Source organism: Balaenoptera borealis, assembly GCF_965194805.1.
Source record: "Balaenoptera borealis genome assembly, chromosome: 3".
NCBI lineage: Eukaryota > Metazoa > Chordata > Mammalia > Artiodactyla > Balaenopteridae > Balaenoptera > Balaenoptera borealis.
In genome coordinates this window covers 2,749,393-2,765,512 of record NC_138866.1, presented here as the reverse complement: position 1 = coordinate 2,765,512, position 16,120 = coordinate 2,749,393, and positions in this window count along the sequence as shown.

The window sequence follows — 16,120 nt, the reverse complement described above, 5'->3', positions numbered from 1 at the left end:
CTGATTCTCTTGGGTTTTCTAAGTATTTGATCATATTATCAACAAAGAGTAAATGTTTTACTTCCTCTTTTCTAATTTTTATACATCTAATTTCTTCCTCTTGTCTGATTGCTTTGGTTAATACCTTTAGTACAATGGTAAATGGTAGTAGAGTCGATGGCCATTCTTGTCTTGTCCTGACTTTAATATGTTTTATTTATTTTTATTAGACAATTGGATTTCTTTACTTTTTTGTATTAAAGTAAACTTACTTAAAGGCTCAAATCCTAAGTGTAGAGCTTGATAAAGTTTTTCAAATGTACACACCCAGATAAAAACATAGAATTTCCAGCACCCCAGAAGGGTCCCTGTATCCTCTCTCAATCATTATCTCCCTCAAAGATAACCACTATTCTGATACCATTGATGAGTTTTGTCTGTTTTGTTTGTTTGTTTTAAATTTTATCTTATTTGTTTTGGTTGCGCAGGCTCTTAGCTGCAGAAGGCAGGCTCCCTAGTTGCGGCTCACTGGCTCCTTTAGTTACGGCACGTGTGCTCCTTAGTTGTGGCACGTGTGCTCCTTAGTTATGGCATGCGAACTCTTAGTTGCAGCATGCATGTGGGATCCAGTTCCCTGACCAGGGATCGAACCCGCATCCCCTGCATTGGAAGGCAGATTCTTAACCACTGTGCCACCAGGGAAGTCCTGAGTTTGGTTTGGTTTTGAACTTCATATAAATGGAATTATATAGTATGTACTCTTATGTTGGGTACTTCCACTCATCATTATGTCTGTGGGATTCACCCATGTTGTGTGTGTAACAGTAGTTATTTTTTCATTTGTGCGTGGTATTCAACAGAAATATATGAATATACCACAACCCGTTTAACCATTCTACTGCTGATAGACTTTGGGTTATTTCCAGTTTGGGCTATTATAAATAAAGCTACTTTAAAAATGTTTGTATACATTTTTTTGATGAACATAGTATGCATCTCAATTAGGTCTAAACCCAGGAGAGGAATTGCTAGGTCATAGGACATATGTGTTTTAGCTCATGTTTGCGCTTAGTTTCGTAGATGTTGCAGAACCGTCTTCCAAAGTGGTTGTAACCAATTTACACTTTCAGTTGTTCTATTTCCTCACCAACAGTTGGTTTTTCAGTCCTTTTAATTTTAGCCATTCTGTTGCGAGTGCAAGGGTATTAATGTGCCTTTATTTCGTATTTCTCTGATGAGTGATGACATTTAGCACCTTTTCATATGATTATTGGCCATTGGAATGTTATATGTTGTGAAGTGTCTGTTCAAGTCTTTGGCTCATTTAAAAAATTGAGTTGTCTTTCTCTTGTTGATTTGCTCTGTAGATTTAAATTTTTCATAGATAATGTAAACTTATACTCCAAAAGGTTTAGATCAATTTACATTCCTATCGAAATTTATGAAGATGCTAGTTTTGCCACACACTCTCCAATGTTGGATATTATCAAACTTTTTAATGTTTGCCAATATGGCAAGGGTCAAATGGCATTTCATTATTACTTTATTTTTAACTTTTTAAAATTGTGGGATGATTCATACATGCATATATACGTACAAAAGTGTGTGTGTGTGTGTGTGTTTAAAAGAATAAGAATAAAACCAATCAATACCACTGTACCCATCACTCAGGTTAAAAACCAGAATGTTTTTGGATCTTAGAAGCTCCCTGTGTGCCTCTCCCTGAAGTAGCTACCACCTTGTCTTTTGTGTTATCATTTTGTATTAGTTGGCGGATGGAGAGGATAAAGTGCTGAAAGAAAGATATTCAACATTGCATTAAAAAATAAAGAAGTTCTGGGGACTTCCCTGGTGGTGCAGTGGGTAAGACTCCGCGCTCCCAATGCAGGGGGCCCAGGTTCGATCCCTGGTCGGGGAACTAGATCCTGCATGCAGGCCGCAACTAAGAAGCCGCAACTAAAAAAAAAAAAAAAAGATTCCGCAGGTCGCAATGAAGATTCTGCATCCCACAACTAAAGACCTGGCACAGCCTAAATAAATAAATAAGTAAATATTTTTTCTAAAAATGTTTTTCCCATGCCAGTCCGATGTGAACAGTTCAGGTTGGTGGGGCAGCTCTTATTCTATGTGGTCATTCTGGGAACCTGATTCCTTACATCTTTGTTTTCCACTGTCACTAGGGCATTTCACCACCTGTATGGTTGAAGCTGTCACTGGCACTTGTAGGTGCCAGCTGGCAGGAATGGTAAAAAAAAAAGATGGGGGGGCACCCGAAAGTCTTAGACCCAGACCCAGAAGCAGCACGTCACTTCTACTAGGCCCCATAAGCAAGACCGTAGTCACATACTTAGCGCCTCAGAAATGCAGTCCCTCTGGACAGCCCTGTGCCCAATCACGACTCTGTTACCAGGGGAGAAGGGGAGAATAGGTTTTGTGATTTTATCACCTTGGGGTATACCTTGCAACAATATCTTTCAGTAAATAAAACAAAGAGAAAACTAAATGGCAAGAAGACACCTAGCTGTGTAAAGAAAGGACAATGTTACTATGATCCGATGGAAGGTTTCCAGGAAAATATAAACTAAAGAGAGGTTCTAGGTCATAGCCTGGCTTCAGCTTCCGGAATTGTTTACAGGAGCCCCTTTTGGGTAAGATCAGTGGGCAATTATGCAGAAAAGAGTTCACAGAGCAGGCCTGAGACTGCTTTCCTTAGAAAGGTTGGCCCTTGCAACGTTGGCCCTTGGCTGGCATCTGGGAACTTGGATTTCAGGAGGGCTTCCACCACTCCCTAAGTGATAAGTGTGGTTCCTTGTGCGTAAACTATTTATGCAAACAATGTGGCTTGTGTTGAACACCAGCTTTCCTTCTGGGACTCTGGAAGTTTGGTGTGTGCCAGGTGGAGGGTGACTCCAGTCAAGAGTCTGGGTACTAAGTCTCTGACGAGCTGCCATGGTTGGCATGCTTCACATGTGCTGTCACAATTCGATGCTGGAGGAATGAAGGCAGCCTGTGTGACTCCACCTGGAGAGGGCTCTCGGCTCATGCCTGGCTTCCTCTAGACTACGCCCATTCCTTTTTTCTTTTGCTGATTCTGCTTTGTATCCTTTTGCTGTAATAAATCACAGCCTCCAGTACGACACTATGCTGAGCCCTGTGAGTCCTCCTAGTGAATCCCCAAACATGGGGGTGGTCTTGGGGAACCTGACGCAGCAGGGTGATGAAAGTATGCTGGGAAACCTAAGTGTCACCGAGGTTGGAGCATCTGACTAGACTATAGGGTGGGTCAGGTTCAGGATGTCTCTCGGGACTGATGTCAAGATGAATGGGATTTGCTGTATTTTCTGCTTCTTAGTTCGTCTTGGCCGACCTCCAACTCTCAGGAGTAGTTCCGAGAAGAGTATTTCTATGGAGTGAAATGAATGCTCTCAATTCATTCAGGTGGCAGGGGATGGGAGGGAGGGTGCGAACTTCATCAGTGCATGGTCCAGGCAACTAAGTACAGATAAGAATCTGGGTCAAGATAACCAGAGCACTTTGTTCTCAGGTACTACAATGGTGGTGGGCATCTCGGAGGCTGCTCCCATCTGAACTGGTTGTCCTTTACATCTGATGCAGAACTATTCATCCTGGGATCTCTTTTCACGTCTTCCTAGGGGGTTCCCATGTCTCTCCCCCAGTGTTAGGTCTCCTATTTCCTGTACTGTTTGCCTTTCTATGGTTACTCTCTTCTTTTGGTGGACATATCCTCTCATTGCTTCCTGAGAGAGGGCACAGGGAGGGTAAATCCCATGTCCAAAAATGTCTTTATTCTGCTCTCATACTTGATAGATATTTGGCATGGGTTTAGTTACAGGCTGGAAGAAGTATTTCCTCAGAATTTTGAAAGTATTTCTCCACTGTTCTCTTTCATTCAACACATTTATTTTCCCAAATATTTATTTATTTATTTAGGCTGCACTGGGTCTTAGTTGCGGCATGCAGGATCTTTTAGTTGTGGCATGCGGACTCTTAGTTGTGGCATGCATGCATGATCTAGTTCCCCAACCAGGGATGAACCCAGGCCCCCTGCCTGGGGAGCGTGGAGTCTTAACCACTGGACCACCAGGGAAGTACCAAAACATTTTTTTAAAATAAATTTACTTATTTTATTTATTTTATTTTTGGCTGCGTTGGGTCTTCATTTCAGGCTTCACTGAAGGCTTTCTCTAGTTGCAGCAAGCAGGGGCTACTCTTCGCTGTGGTGCGTGGGCTTCTCATCACGGTGGCTTCTCTTGTTGCGGAGCATGGGCTCTAGGCGCGTGAGCTTTAGTAGTTGTGGCACAAGGGTTCAGTAATTGTGGCTTGCGGGCTCTAGAGTGCAGGCTCAGTCGTTGTGGCGCAAGGGCTTAGTTGCTCCACAACATGTGGGATCTTCCCAGACCAGGGCTCGAACCCATATCCCCTGCATTGGCAGGTGGATTCTTAACCACTGCACCACCAGGGGAGCCCCCAACACATTTTTATTGAGAACCTAATACACAGCCGGCACTGCCTCTGAGCCGTTGGGATACATCAGTGAACAGAGATTAAGATACACAGAGACAAGTCAAAGAGCTTACATTGGAACTTGTGTTCTGGCTTTTGCTGTAGCTGCTGAGAAGTCTGAAGCCATCCTGATTTCTGACCCTTCGGTTGTGACTTTTCCTCTCTCTGCAAGCTTGCAGGATTTTCTCTTTATTCCGAGTGGTCTAAAATTCCGCAATGATGTGCCTTGGTATGGATTTATTTTTATCCATTTTGCTGGGTAGCTGTTGGGCTCATTTACTCTGTAAATGCGTGTCCTTCAGTTCTGGACATTTTTCTTGGATCTTCTGTGGATGGTTTCCTCCTGTGGTGTTTGGACGTTGGACCTCTTAGGGTGGGACCTCTTAGGGTGGCCCTCTTTCCTGTCTCTTACTCTCTGAGGATTCCCGTTTGTCTTGCTGCTCTTTCTGGGAGATTTTCTCAGTTTTAATTTCCAACCCTTCTAGCGTTACTATTTCTGCTATCAAGGTTTTAATATTCCAAAGGTCTTCTTTTATTTTCTGAAGTTTCTATTTTTTTAAATTAATTAATTAATTTTATTTATATTTGGCCACGTCGGGTCTTAGTTGCGGCACGCAGGATCTTTGTTGAGGCACGTGGGATCTTCATGTGTGGTGCACGGGCTTCTCTCTGTTGTGGCGTTCAGGTTTTCTCTTCTCTAGTTGTGGTGAACAGGCTCCAGGGTGCATGGGCTCTGTAGTTTGAGGCACGCGGGCTCTAGTTGAGGCGTGTGAGCTCAGTAGTTGTGGCGCGTGGGCTTAGTTGCCCCGCGGCATGTGGGATCTTAGTTCCCTGACCAAGCATCTAACCCTCATGCCCTGCATTGCAAGGCAGATTCTTTACCACTGGACCGCCAGGGAAGTCCCTTATTTTCTGAAGTTTCTTGCAAAAACGGTCATCCTGGTTTTGATTCATGGATACAGTATCTATTTACCTGAGAATACTAGCATTTGTTTTAAAATTTCATCTCTTTGCACGACCTGTTTTCTCCAACAATGCTTCTTTTTGTTCATTTGTTTTGATCTCTAAAACTCACGTTTAGAGGCTTTTCTCGGTTGTATGGATAATCCTTGGTGGTCTGCTTATGATTAAGAGACGGAGATTAAAAAGCTGTTTGGTAGATCTGAGCACATGGTCTTTAGGACTTTCAGAGTTTGGGGTTCACTGCAGGATAATCAGCATGGGCCATTTCTTGGGGGAAGCTTTTATGCCTGTTATCTCGGGAACTGCCAGATTCTCCAGAAAAGAATCTTCTAGAACTTCTGTATTGAGAGTAAAGGCTTGGTTGTCAATATCCTGGGAGCCTCGTGGGGAGAAAGAGGGTTCAGTAGTCACATGCGCACTTAATCCTCATATTCAAGACACTACTTGTGACCTTAATTTGGCTTAGAATCCCCTGTACAGAAACTCTTTGTTTTGCCTTTTCCAGAGAATAAACTTTCAGATTTCTGCTAGGATGGGGAATCTAGATTTGCAAGGGTATATGCAGGATAAACTCCAAGAAGTGGGATTGCTGGATTGAAGAGTACATACGTTTTAGATTTGTATTAGTCATTGCCAAATTATTCTCTATCGAGCTTTTACCAATTTACACCACGACCAGCAAGCTATGAGAGTATCTGTTTCTTCAGACCTTGTAAATAGCAAACTTTTTCACTTTGAAAACAGATGGAAAATATTTTATCGATGCTATTTTAATTTACATTTTTCTTAAGTCTGAGGTTGAGTATCTTTTCATGCTTGAGACATACTTCCATTTTGTTTCCTCTTAAATGTTTGCTCATATCCTTTTGCCCACTGGATTGTTAGCCTTTCTTTGATTTCTAGGAGGTCTTTACTTTTTCCAGTTTCTTGTTTGTTGATTTTGCTTACAGTGGTTTATCAAAAGGAAAACTTTTTTTTAAAAAATAAAGCAAACACTTTTCTTTTCTCGGCAAAGGTGATTCAGATAATTCATATAAAGGCAGGAGAGGGGCAGCTGAGCGGGAAATTTCCAGTGTAGCTTGCGTGACACAGCCGTGGGATCAGGCACGCCTGCTGGGCCCTCTGCTTTCCCTGATGCGAGTGGCCGACTGGATGGGCAACCTCAGCCTCCACCGTGCCTGCCCTTCCCTAGGTGCCCAGTTAGCGGGGCTTTGGGCCTAGCCTGAGCTCTATCTATCACATCTGAGTTTGGGGGTGTTAGATACAGGGGGAGCAGAAGAAAACTGCCTGTGCTGAATCATGTCTTCCCTTGTTTTTTTGTTTTTTTCGTTTGTTTTGTTTTGGAGGGAAAGGTCCCTGCAAGTCCCCTTCCTGGGCTGGGAAGGGACCAAAATGCCATAATAGCAGTAGGGATGACAGCGTCCACCACAGATGACCTTTAAAGAACGCAGGTCTGAACTGGGCCGGTCCACTTATGAGATTTTTTTTCAATAAATACCTACTACAGTACTACACAATCCGTGGTTGGTTGAATCCAAGGATGCAGACCTGGCAATACAGAGGGCCAACTGTAAAGTTATACTGAATTTTTGACTGTGCAGAGGGTGAGCAAACCCCTGAATTGTTTAAGGGTCAACTGTACTGAGGGGGAAAAGCATTTTTTAATGTGGTCAAGTTTCTTCTATGGCTTCCAAGTCTTGTGTCATATTGAGAAAGATCTTCTACTTCTGAGATTATTAAAAATGCCTCCCCTCATTGCTTCTATTATTTTTTCTTTCTTTTGGCCACACCCACGGCATGTGGGATCTTAGTTCCCCAACCAGGGATCGAACCTGCACCCCCTGCGTTGGAAGCATGGAGTCTTAACCCCTGGACCTCGAGGGAAGTCCCTATTTTTTCTTTTTTATATTTTAATTTTTCATCCATTTGGACTTTTTTCTCCCAGATGGCTACCCAGTTGTCCTAATTCTCTTTATCAAACATTCATCTTTTACTTACAGATTTTAAATATTCTTTTAAAAAAATAAAAAATTTTTTCGTGTATTTGTGTTTATTTCTGGAATTCTTGTTCTGTTCCGTTGATCATGTGCCTTGCTACATTATTTTATTATAGTTTTATCAAACTTTTAATATTTGATAAGGATGATTCCCCATTTATTCTTCTTTTTAGAACTTTCATGGGTCTCCTTGTTTGGTTTTTTACTTTTTCCACTTGAACGGTGAAATCATCTTGTCTAGTTTCCAAATATAGTTTGGAATTTTGGAATCACATTAAGTTTATAGATTAATTTAGGAAGAACGAATACCTTTATCATGTCGAGTCTTTCTGTTCAAGAACATTGTGTGCCTTTCCACTTGTTCAGTTGTGCTTTGGAGTCCTTTGTAGCGTTTTAAAGTTTCCACCATAAAGATCTTGCAGTTCTTATTAAGTATATTTCTAGGTGTTTTATCTTATTCATAACTATTGTAAATAAAGCCGTTTATATCTCTGCTAACTGGTGTGGCTTGTGTACATAATGACTTCTGTACAGTAATTTTGTACCTAGCTACCTTACTGAAATTGCTTACTGTTTGTAATGGTTTCTCCATTCATTTTCTTGCATTTTCCAAACAAATATCATTTGTAAATAATGATAACTTTACCTTTTTCTCTAACTTGTGAGTTTTTCATATCTGAAATTCACTTGTTTTTAGATATCCTGATTCATCTCTTAGGGCTGCTGCAACAAAGTACCACAAACTGGGTGACTTAAACCATTTATTGTCTCACAGCTGTGGAAGCTAGAAGTTTCAAATCAAGGTACAGGCAGGGCCATGCTCTCTCTGAAACTTGCAGGGGAGAATCCTTCCTGCCTCTTCCAACCTTTTGGGGTTTGCTGGCAATCCTGGGGTTCCTTGAATTGCAGCTGCGGCACTTTGCTCACTGCCTGTCTCACGCGATGTTCTCCCCCCCGTGAGTCTCTGTCTCTTCTTCTCATGAGGACAGCAGTCATTTTGGATCTGGGCCCACCCTAACAGTGTCATCTTAATTTAAGTACATTTGCAAAGGCTGCATTTCCAAGAAAGATCACATCCACAAGCACCGAGGGCTAGAACTTTAACATCTCTTTAGGGGGGACACGAGTCAACCCATAACAGCATCGAAATGTTTTCCTCTTTTTTTTTTTATACATTTATTTATCTTATTTTTGGCTGCGTTGGGCTTCCTCTAGTTGCGGCGAGTGGGGCTACTCTTTGTTGCAGTGCGCTGGCTTCTCATTGTGGTGGCTTCTCTTGTTGCGGAGCACAGGCTCTAGGCGCACGGGCTTCAGTAGTTGTGGCACGTGGGCTCAGTAGTTGTGGTGCAAGGGCTTAGTTGCTCTGCAGCACGTGGGATCTTCCCGGACCAGGGCTCAAACACGTGTCCCCTGAATTGGCAGGCGGATTCTTAGCCACTGCACCACCAGGGAAGTCCTACATATTTGTTTTTTAACAGCTGCAATGTATGGCATTCCCATATTTTATTTATCTAATTCCTTACTGATGGCTATTTAGGGAATTTCCAATTTTTCACTATTAAGAACAATGCTTCAGTGAAAATCCTAATATAAACTTTGTACATTTGTGCAGGTAAATTCCTAAAATTGGAGTTGTTGAGTCAAATCACATAACTACAACAGGTATTTTGATAGTGATTATCAAATTGTCCTCTAAATAATAGCAATCTACATTCCTACCAACGGGGACTAAAAGTGCCTGTTTCTTAATACTTTTGCCAACACAAAAAACTGTGGCAACACTATTATCAAGTTTTTATTGATAATTTATATTTTCCAATGTGACAGTAAAAAAATTTTTGTTTTAATCTGCATTTCTTTCATTATTAGAAAAGTTGAGCATCTTGGAACAGGGAAGTTCTTTCTAGGCATGACAGGAAACTCAGAAGTCATAAACAAAAAGTCTGATAAATGCAACTTTTGTGAACTGCTTACTTAAGTCCTTTGCCTATTTTTTAAACTGTGTTATTTTTCCTTTCTCATTGACTTAAAGAAGCATTTTTATTTTTAGGGATATTATCCCCTTGCCATGTGTGTTACAAATATTTTTCCCAAGTTTGTTATCTTTTTAAGTGGTGTTTTGCGCCATGCAAAATATAGAATAAAAATAGACTAAGACTTGTGAGGTTTGGGTTATGTTTAGACAAGACTTCCCTATTTCAAGATTACCAATATATTTATTGAAGTAGTTTCTTTTCGGACTCATGGTTAATTTTTATATTTAAATCTTTGATCCCTCTGGAGCTTATTTTGGATTGAGGAAGGAATTAGGAATCCATATTTATTTTATTATAAATGGCTAGTTGGTTGTTCCAGCACCTTTTATTAAATTAACCCTGCCAACTTTATTATATGTCTTTTTTTTTTTTTTTTTTGGCTGTGTTGGGTCTGCATTGCTTCACGTGGGCTTTCTCTAGTTGCGGGAGCGGGGGCTACTCTTCGTCGTGGTGCGCGGGCTTTTCATTGCGGTGGCTTCTCTTGTTGCGAAGCACGGGCTCTAGTCGTGCAGGCTTCAGTAGATGTGGCACGTGGGCTCAGTAGTTGTAGCACGCAGGCTCAGTAGCTGTGGCTTGCGGGCTCTAGAGAACAGGCTCAGTAGTTGTGGTGCACGGGCTTAGTTGCTCTGCAGCATGTGGGATCTTCCCGGACCAGGGCTCGAACCGGTGTCCCTTGCATTGGCAGGCGGATTCTTAACCACTGCGCCACCAGGGTAAGCCCCGAAACAGATTTTTAGCTTAACAAATGCACCTTACTTCCTATCACAGGCCCCCAACCACTACTCCACAGAAGCCTATGGCTAGAAATCACTCAACTTTACTGGCTGCTTCTCAACAGCCCAGTAATGTTACCCCAGAGAGTAGCTGAGAAGTTCGTCTAATCATGTATAAGCAGCATGTAAATTTTTTCTTTACATACAGCATACCAACTCTTTTTTTTTCAACCTCCTTCTCTCTCTTTCCTGTTTAAGGTTCTCAGAAAGTTAGAAATTGTTACTGAGGCTATTAAGCTTGAAGGTCCTTGCTCTAATCTCTAAAGAGATAAAACCCACAAAGTTCACTGGGCTGCTTGGACAGGCTGTCATTGGATCTGTAACTGGAGGAGGTTCACAATGAAAAACAAAGCTAGCACAAGTTCTAGCCACGAAAAGCGATGTCCTAATTTGGGTGCAGTTCTAAGAATACTCTAAGAAATAATTCAACTGGTTCTGTGCCTGTGAGTGACAGACAGAATGTCACAGCCTTGTGATGACTGATTCTCTCATTCTCTTCCTATATTTTTTCCTTCATTACTATGGTTTGGAGCCCACATTTCTGTCTTATCTCTAGAGTCTAAGACAATTAAAACAGCACACATGGAATTGTATTTATATGAGGTGGGGGAGACAGCTGTGAGTCTTTTAAGGCTGGGAGTGGAGAGACTGGGCAATAGATAGAGGTGTTTTGTTTTTAAGTGGAGAAAAAGAGCACTTCTGTTGACTAGTATTCCTTGCTCAGCACATTCGCACTGCATGGAAGGAAGCAGTCGAGCAGAAGTGTGGGAATTTGCCTAGGAGACAGGGAATATCACCGCTGAAGCATGCTGTCCTGGAGCGCACAAGAGGGACTCACTACCAGAGCATGGTGGGGAAATTTGTTTTGAAAAGAAGGGATGCCTCTTCCTTTGATTCTGGAAGAAAAGAGTAAGAATGGGTTCAGAGAGAGATAAAAATGCAGGTACAGGGGGCTTCCCTGGTGGCGCAGTGGTTGAGAATCTGCCTGCTAATGCAGGGGGCACGGGTTCGAACCCTGGTCTGGGAAGATCCAACATGCCACGGAGCAACTGGGCCCGTGAGCCACAACTACTGAGCCTGCGCGTCTGGAGCCTGTGCTCCGCAACAACAGAGGCCGCGATAGTGAGAGGCCCGCGCACCGCGATGAAGAGTGGCCCCCGCTCGCCACAACTAGAGAAAGCCCTCGCGCAGAAACGAAGACCCAATACAGCCAAAAAAAAAAAAAAAAAAAAAAAAATGCAGGTACAACTTGGAAATTGAGGGAGGTTCATGCCTCATGGCAGAGTCCCAAACGTTCTTGTTTCTCAGAGTCCTTAGCGTCTCAGTAATTTCTTCACGTCACCCCTAGACCAAAAGAACACCTAACAGTTCTGTTTATTGTTTATTAGGTGAGTCCAAACAACCCAATACGTATTTATTCCTAATAATTTAGTGGCTGTTCGAAAAATAAACTGGGCCCTGTGTAGTTTGCTCTAGTTTTGATTTAATAGCACATACAACTCACTCATTTAAAGTGTATAGGGACTTCCCTGGTGGTGCAGTGGTTAAGAATCTGCCTGCCAATGCAGGGGACACGGGTTCGAGCCCTGGTCCGGGAAGATCCCACATGCCGTGGAACAACTAAGCCTGTGAGCCACAACTACTGAGCCTGCATGCCACAACTACTGAAGCCTGCACACCTAGAGCCCATGCTCTGCAACAAGAGAAGCCACCGCAATGAGAAGCCTGCACACCACAGCGAAGAGTAGCCCCCACTCGCTGCAACTAGAGAAAGCCCGCGCACAGCAATGAAGATCCAACGCAGCCAAAAATAAAAAAATAAAATAAATAAAGTGTATAAAATTCAGTGGTTTTTAGTATATTCAGAATTGTATGGGACTTCCCTGGTGGTCCTGTGGTTAAGAATCCACCTTCCGATGCAGGGGATGCAGGTTTGATCCCTGGTCGGGGAACTAAGATCCCACATGCCCTGGGGCAACTAAGCCCATGCGCCATAACTAATGAGCCCGTGTGTCACAACTAGAGAGCCCACGCGCTGCAACGAAGATCCCACGTGCAGCAACCAAGACCCGATGCAGCCAAATAAATTAAAAAAAAAAGAATTGTGCAACGATTGCAATCAATGTTAGAACATTTCTGTCTCTTTAAAAAGAAAGCCCGTACCCATTAACAGTCAGTCCTCCTTCCCCCTCACCCTTCCAGCTCTAGGCAACCACTAACCTATTTTCTGTCTCTGTAGATTTGCCTGTTCCTGACATTTCATATAAATGGAATCACATGATATGCGGCCTTTGGTGTCAGCCTTCTTTCACTCGGCATGTTTTCAAGGTTTATCCATGTCATAGCATGCATTGGTACTTCATTCCTTTTTATGGGTGAATAATATTCGACTCTGTGGATAGACCACATTTTGTTTATTCATTTATCAGTCAATGGACATCTGGATTGTTTCTACTTTTTGGCTATTATGACTAATGCTGCTATGAACATTCATGTACAAGTTTTTGTGTGGACATGTTTTTACTTCTCTTGGGTATAATATACCTAAGAGTGGAATTGCTAGGTCATTGGTAACTGTTTAAACTTTTGAGGAATACCAGACTATTTTCCAAAGTGGCTGCACTGTGTTACATTCCTACCAGCAGGATATGAGGGTTTGAATTTCCCCACATACTCCTCACTTGGTATTATCTGTCTTTTTGATTATAGCCATCCTAGTGGGTGTGAAGTGGGATCTCATTGTGGCTTTGATTTGCATTTCTCTCATGACAATGATGCTGAGCATCTTTTCATGTGCTTACTGGCCATTTGTATATCTTCTTGGAGAAATGTTTACTCAAGTCCTTTGCCCGTTTAAAAGCTAGGTTGTTTTTCAAGTTGTAGGAGTTGTCTATACATTCTACATACAAGTATCTTATCAGATACATGATTTGCAAACATTTTCTCCCATTCTCTGGGTTGTGTTTTCTAGTTTTGAATTTTTTTAAAAAAACTTTGAATTAAAAAAAATGTTTGCTAGAGAACAGACTTGTGGTTGCCAAGGGGGAGGGGGGTGGGGGAGAGATGGAGTGGGAGGTTAGGGTTAGCAGATGTAAGCTACTATATATAGAAGGGATAAACAACAACGTCCTACTGTATAGCACAGGGAACTGTATTCAATATCCTGTGATAAACCATAATGGGAAAGAATATAAAAAAGAATGCACATAGATGTATAACTGAATCACTTTGCTGTACAGCAGAAATTAACACATTGTAAATCAACTATACTTCAAAAAAATTTTTTTAATTTAAAAATACATGTTTGCTCCATTTGAATTGCTATTCTTCCCCTTTTAGTAATGTATAGTTTAAAAATGAGCATATTGGGACTTCCCTGGTGGCACAGTGGTTAAGAATCCGCCTGCCAATGCAGGGGACACAGGTTTGAGCCCTGATCCGGGAAGATCCCACATGCCGCGGAGCAACTAAGCCCGTGCACCACAACTACTGAGCCTGAGCTCTAGAGCCCACGAGCCACAACTACTGAGACCTCACGCCACAACTACTGAAGCCCTCACACCTACAGCCCGTGCTCCGCAACAAGAGAAGCCACCGCAGTGAGAAGCCCGTGCACCACAACAAAGAGTAGCCCCCGCTCGCTGCAACTAGAGAAAGCCCACGTGCAGCAACGAAGACCCAATGCAGCCAAATTAATTAATTAATTAATTAATTTTAAAAAAACAGAGTATATTTTGTTACTTTACTCCAAGAAGTTTCTCTTTTGAGACCTGAATTCGAATTTTGTTTCTGCTAATAGCTAACTCTAGGGTAGTAACTTGGACAAGTCACTTCATCACTCTCTTTTCTCACGTGTGGACAGGAGATAAGGGTACCTCCTTCACCAGCTTGTGCATGAAGACCAGAGTCTGTGTGAGCACTCGGCATGATGCCCATATAGTAGGCGCTCCCCAAACGAGTTGTATCGGAAAACCCTAAAAGAGCTCTTTAAAAAGCACTTTTATTGCTAGACATGTGAGATATTAAGTATTGCATCCACTTAATAATGATTATTTAAGAAAGAATAATATGCTTTATACAAGATCAATTTGTACATATCATAACTGAACAATCCCAGTGGTGTGTCAGTTTAACCATTCTGCAAATCTGAAGCAGAAAGCTGGAGCGCTCTATTAAGGACACTATGTTATGCGATGTTTTCCAAATTTGTTTTCAAGTCTCACAACGGTGTTACAAGGAAGCACCAAGTCATGATGTACTAATAGAATAAACTCACCCAACAAGATAAATCTGGGAGATTGGTTACTGTACATAGTGAGTCAGTAAAGAGGTTGAATGTGGTTCCTAAAGACACCCGTCTATGCCCATTTCTCTTTATAAGGTCACTGTGGCAAACATTATTTCTCTTCAAGGCTAAAAACAAAAAAAGCTTTTCAGCATCTTGATGAATTAATCTCTGAATCAGAAAAACAGTTAAGTTTGGTCTAAAGTGAATATTCCATATGTACTAAGATGGTATTCCATATGTACTAAATGAATATTCTGTATGTACTAAGTGAATATTCCATACGTACTAAGCTGGTAAAAAAATGGTATTTTTTCATTAACAAATATTCCTCCTCTTCTCCTCCACCTCCTGGATTGTCCCACTGTTCCCACTCGCTCCCTTGGTGACCGGATCCAGGCTTTAGAGACCATCAGCTAAGGACTGCCAAATACATGCTGGTGGGCCAGACTTCTCTCCAGACCTGATTATTCAACTGCCTCCCAGACATTTCCTGTAAATGCCTAATAGACACCCCACACCCAACATGCTCAAAACTGAACTCCTGGTCCTCCTTTCAAGACCTGCTCTTCTCCAGCCTTTTCATCTCAGTTCATGGCACTTCCATCCTCCGGCTGCTTATGCGTGTTGCGGAGTCATTCTTGACTCCCCCATTTCTCCCAGGAGGTCTGCTGGGAAATTCCACTGGCTTTGGCTTTACCTTCAGAAAACAACTACGATTCTCTAGCCCTTTTTCTGGGGGCGGGGGGCCTGCACTGTGTGGCTTGTGGGATTTTAGTTCCCCGACCAGGGATCGAACCCGGCAGTGAAGCTTGGAGTCCTAACCACTGGACGGCCAGGGAATTCCTTCTTTACACTTTCTTAACCTCAACTGCTACCACTCCCTGAGCAAGCCTCCATCGCCCTTGGCCTGGATGAACACCGCTAACCTCTGAAGTGGACTCCCCGTCCACTCTTGTCTCCTTTAGTCTACACTCAAGCCAGCAAACAAATGGATTTTTTTTTTTATTCTTTTATTTTTGGCTTCGTTGGGTCTTTGTTGCTGCGCGCCGGCTTTCTCTAGTTGCGGCGAGCAGGGGCTACTTTTCGTTGCGGTGCGCGGGCTTCTCATTGCTGTGGCTTCTCTTGCTGTGGAGCACGGGTTCTAGGTGCGCGGGCCTCAGTAGTTGTGGCACGCGGGCTCAGTAGCTGTGGCGCGCGGACTTAGTTGCTCCGCGGCATGTGGGATCTTCCCGGATCAGGGCTCGAACCCGTATGCCCTGGATTGGCAGGTGGATTCTTAACCACTGCGCCACCAGGGAAGTCCACAAATGGATTCCTAAACCCTGCAATGGCTTCCCCGCTCACTCTGCTCCAGCCACACTGGCTGTCTCACTAGTCCTTAACATGCTATGCACACTCCTGCCTTGGGGGCCCTGGGGGGCTTTTTCCTCTGCTTGGGCAGCTCTTTCCCCAGATCTTCCCATGGTCCACTCCGTCACCCCTTTCAAGTCTTTGCTGAAATGTCACCTCTCAAGGAGACTTATCTTGGCCACCACATTTTAAACTGCGAGCTACTCAGCA